The 4984-nt window shown below is 41.0% G+C and overlaps 1 non-coding gene across 1 annotated transcript; it reads left to right on the forward strand.

Annotated features, from left to right (window-relative positions):
- The first annotated feature begins 1130 nt into the window (after positions 1-1130).
- LOC141621724 (small nucleolar RNA R71) lies at positions 1131-1237 on the forward strand. The gene has a single exon (XR_012532621.1). It is a non-coding gene; the product is annotated as a small nucleolar RNA R71 (small nucleolar RNA).
- The last annotated feature ends 3747 nt before the right edge of the window (positions 1238-4984 follow it).

Consider the following 4984-nt stretch of genomic DNA (forward strand, 5'->3'; position numbering starts at 1 on the left):
GAAAAAGCTTCCCGTCATCAATACTACTCGATCGACCAATTTCTTCATTCGATCGAGCAGTTCTCCTTCAGAATCAGTCGATCGAGTAAAATTCCCACTCGATCGAGCAACTCCCTTTTCTGCTTCACTCGATCGAGCAGCAAAACCACTCGATCGACAGGTTTATTCATCATTTCTACTCGATCGACCACCTGAGATCATTCGATCGAGCACTTTCTTAGCTGTCAGCTCGTTATTTTCGCCAGAGCACTGTTCATCATCAGTTTTAGACTTCCTCGGGTCTGATTTCAACACTTCTGGTCCCTCATAAGAAAGACCGCTTCTCAATTCTATCAGATTTACCGTCTCATGTAGATTCTTCTCATTTTGAATCGGTAAATGACCCTGCTTTCTCGAGGATTGATTCGCGGCTATTTGGGCAATTTGAGTTTCAAGTGCCTTAATGGACGCGTCCTTCTGTTGATCACTTGAGTTTCTTTATTGATCACTCAGCTGAAACTGCTTTGTAAGGGCTTGCAACATAGACTTAAGCTCACCAATTTCACTTACCCCACCGGAATATGATGCCCCTTGATTAGAAGGAGTGAAAGAAGGAGGCTTCTGATAGCCTTGTTGATTCTTGTGTGGAGGAATATACGGCTGCTGCTGGTTCGGAGGAGGAGTAGGATTGAGCGCATTTTGGCTTGTCCACCTCAAATTGGGATGGACATTCGGCTCATAGTAAGTGTTTGTCTGCCTATAATGTTGAAAGGCAGCACAAGACTCAAAAGGAGTAGGACAATTCTCTGAAACATGTCCCTCAGCTCCACATCTTCTACAGACGAAAGGACCGTCTAAAACAGCATTTACCTGATACATCCCTCCTTTTGAAGCTCCTCCCAACTCATATTTATCAAATCTCGCAGTGAGAGCTTCAAGTGCGGCTACTGAAGGAGATTCAAAGACTCCTCCTTTGATTCCCTCTGGAATTCCCATACTCAGCTTTATGGGTGGCTAAGTCATCAATGATCTTCCACCCCTTAGTCTCTCCCATATTCTCAGCAAATCGGCCACTAGCGGCAGCATCCAAGATAGCCCTCTGATCGTCATACAGCCCGTTATAGAACTGATTGCATAAACTCCACTTTTCGAAACCATGGTGCGGAATGGTTCGCACCAACTTCTTGAAACGGACCCATGCCTCATGAAAGTTCTCGTCAGGTCCCTGTTTAAAGCTCGTGATCTGATCTCTAATAGCATTAGTCTTCGAGGCAGAGAAGTACTTCTTGTAAAATGCCAAAGCCAGTAAATTCCAGTCAGTTATCCTATGAGCAGCCCGGTCCAGATCCCTATACCACTCCCTTGCAGCATCGCGGAGTGAGAAAATGAACATGGTTTCTTTTATCTGATCTGGGGTCACGCCAGTTGGTGGGGGTATGGAACAGCAATAATCGATAAAGGTCTCCATGTGCTTAGCTGCATCTTCATTTGCAGCTCCCCCAAATTGGTTTCTCTCAACCAAATTGATATAAGACGGCTTCGGCTCGAATTTTCTTGCCTCCCCTGGTAGTACAAACCCCTTATAGAGATTCGCAGCTGCCGGCTCAGAGTGACTAGCAATAGTTGCTTCTTCGGCCATTTCTAGAAAGTCCGGAGAAGTGACGGTCTCAGCTGATGAATTAGAAATAGGAGATGAAGGTGGATCCTCTTCAAACAGATCGTTCTCGTAATAACTAGACAGAGTACTCAGCTCTTCCTCTGTCGGCAATATCCTAGTTGATCGCCTCAACTCGCGCAAAGATTTCTCAATCTCAGGATTGTAAGGCAATAATTCACCGCCCTGTGACCTGCGCATAAGAAGAAGCTACAAATAGAATATAAGAATAGTTTAAGGAACGGATGCCCCTTAAACTAAAAGAAAGACTAAAAATTAAAACAACAAATAATTTAAACAATTGCCTCCCCGGCAACGGCGCCAAAATTTGACACGGCTATCGCAACCCTATCAAAGATAAAACCTAACGGTCTCAACTAAAATGTAGCGAGGCAAAGATCGAGTATCGAATCCACGGGAGGTAAAGTAATTATCAGCTGTCTAATTCTAGTCCTAAAGTAACAATTGGGGGGTTTGTTGAATTGATTTCTAAACTACGAGATTTAGAGAAAAGAGAAATAAAAGTAAGAGCAATAAGAGCAGGAAAATCGGTTTAAACTATCAAGAAGAGAAGGACATGTCGGGATTTCGGTTCACTACGGTAGTCAAGTAACTCAGCTGTAAATGATTCAGACGAGCTAATGTGAGACGGATGTTGAAAGGTCCTTTCGGTCCACTTTCTATCCTAAAATACCACTAACTTAACTTTCATCCTCATTAGGGTAGTCTACTGTTCATAGCACGCCTATTTAGTCCAATCTTTCGATCCAGGATTAATTTCAGCCAGATTAAAGGGTGACATAGAAGCCTGCACTCAACTAAGTCGAATAAATACAATTAAATTGCTATGGTGACAGGGTCTCACAATTAATTCATCTAATTCATTCACTACATCGTCACATTTCTACCGCAGATCCCCTAATCCCAACATGAAAGGGGTTTAGCTACTCATATTACTAATTAAACTAACAGCAATTAAGTTCCCAGCAGTAAACATTATAAAATAAACAATAAATTGCATAAAAGAAATTAGGGCAGAAGGATAATCGAAGTAAACAAGCAATTAAAAGCAAACAAATGATTAATTATTATTAAGAAGGAGAAAGGAATTACAATCCAAGCGAATCCGGCGTAAAGAACACAAAATCCGAGTGAAAACAAACCCAAAGCAAGGTTACAGTGAATGATGAAAAGTAACGTCACAAAGTTTAACAGTAGAGAGTTTTGATAAAATAAAAGATATCCTAATTAACCTAGTAAAGCGTGCTTAAATAGCAAAGGAAATAAGTTTAGCGAAATAAACACTCATGCGGGCTGATTAAAGCCCAAAACCATCAAAACCACTCGATCGAGTGGATTAAAACCACTCGATCAACCAACTCCTCAGCCAAAACTACTCGATCGACCAGAAAGTCACTCGATCGAGTAGATGACCTTTCTGCAACTTAAGGGTCGAGTACAAAGTGCTCGATCGACCACTTCTGGGACGTAGAAACCACTCGATCGAGTGGTAAAACTTCTCGATCGAGTGCTTCATCTTCATTTCAGCTCAAGTCCGCCACCGAATGCCTCGTAATGCGTGCCACGACGCTTCCAAATGCAGTATCTCACCCTGGAACAATCCCGTCTCCTCTAAATGCATGCAAAAAGGACGAAAAAGGGTACGATTCCACTACTTCCGCGTTCATTTCTACAAAAAGGACAAAACGAACCAAAGTAGCCAATTCGGGCAAAATACCATAAAAATAGTATAAATATGCATAGAAATACATGCTGAAATAGGGTAAAAAGACTATATATTAGGCACGTATCAGCGGCCTCCTCGTCAAGAAAACGAGAGTCATCCTCCTCCTCCTCCCGCTGCTCCTGCTCCTCATCATCATCATCATCATCCTCATGCTCAACCACATAGTCAAAATGTTCTTCCTCCTCAGCATCAGAATCGGCTACTGTCTCCCTAAAAAACGCAGTCGGTAAATCAATCTCGGTCATAACGGGCTCGGGAGTAGCGTCGGGGGTAGCGTCGGGAGTAGGGTTAGGAGAAGGGCTGATTTCGATGCCCCTACCCCTACCTCCCCGACCACGACGTGGCGCTAACGGTAAGGGGATATGCCGCTTAGAGCCCGTCACTCTTCGGTCTTTCGTACGACCTAATGAAGTCATAATGTAATCTTCACTGTTCAACATCTGCATTTCCGAGATTAAAACGTTAGGTAAATAAAAATAAACAAGTTTTCATACAAAACTTATACTCCCTCCCAGTCACTATAATGTTCCCTCTTTCCCAAAACGGATTATTCAACTAATGTTCCCCTTTCTATTTTTAGAAACTTTTACTCTTATTTTATTCATTCCTCTCTCCTATCATCAAACCCCACACAACTCTTTTACTCCTATTTTATTACTTTCCTTTATGTTTTGGCCCCACAATTCTTTATTTAACTACTAATAATTCATCCCTCTCTTCTATCACCAACCCCACGCAACTCTTTTACTCCTATTTTAATACTTTTCCTTAAGCATTGTGCCCATATCAAATGGGAACAATATAGTGACTGGGAGGGAGTATATATAAAAATAACTTTTAATACAAAAAAAAATTCAAAATTACACAAACTAACAACTTCTAATAATAAATAAATAAAAATTTAACCATTATAAATAAAATAAACAACTTCTAAAACGAAAAAAATACAAACTACACATTAAAAATTGAAAATATACGGCTAAAACGAAATAAAAAGGTCTGCACCATGCACGGACAATGAATTTCATCGTCATACCATGGCCAAGACATTGAGAATCAACGTCCATGACCAGGTAAACGTTGAAACTCAACGTCCAGGTCCATAGTAGCCAACCATCTTCAACATCTCTCCCCTACAGACGTTGAAATTCATCATCTTACACCAACTCAGACATTGAGTTTCAACGTGTGACACCTCCATACTCCAAGTGCCTTACCAGGACCACTTAAGGTATGGAAACGTCACCATCTCAGTTACCCGAGGTAATGATAATCATAAGACAATAATGAAACATACTTAAAATTAAATACGGTTTAAAGTGATTACATGTCAAAACCAAAACTGTTAAACTGAAAGACAATGTTCTCAAAAAGTTCTACTGATAAAACTGTCACAACTACAAAACATCGTCTGACACAGCTGAAGACTCATCTAACTGCCACTTGATGACTCATCCCAACTATCCCATATGCATCATATCATACCTGCTCATTAACTGCTCACCATCCACGAATGGATCACCACAGTTTTCAAAACAAACAATGGGGTCAGTACTAATTACACAATATAAAGTCACAACGAAACAAATGCCAAACAGCTCAAT

The sequence above is a fragment of the Silene latifolia genome, chromosome 1 (assembly GCF_048544455.1).
Source record: "Silene latifolia isolate original U9 population chromosome 1, ASM4854445v1, whole genome shotgun sequence".
Lineage (NCBI taxonomy): Eukaryota > Viridiplantae > Streptophyta > Magnoliopsida > Caryophyllales > Caryophyllaceae > Silene > Silene latifolia.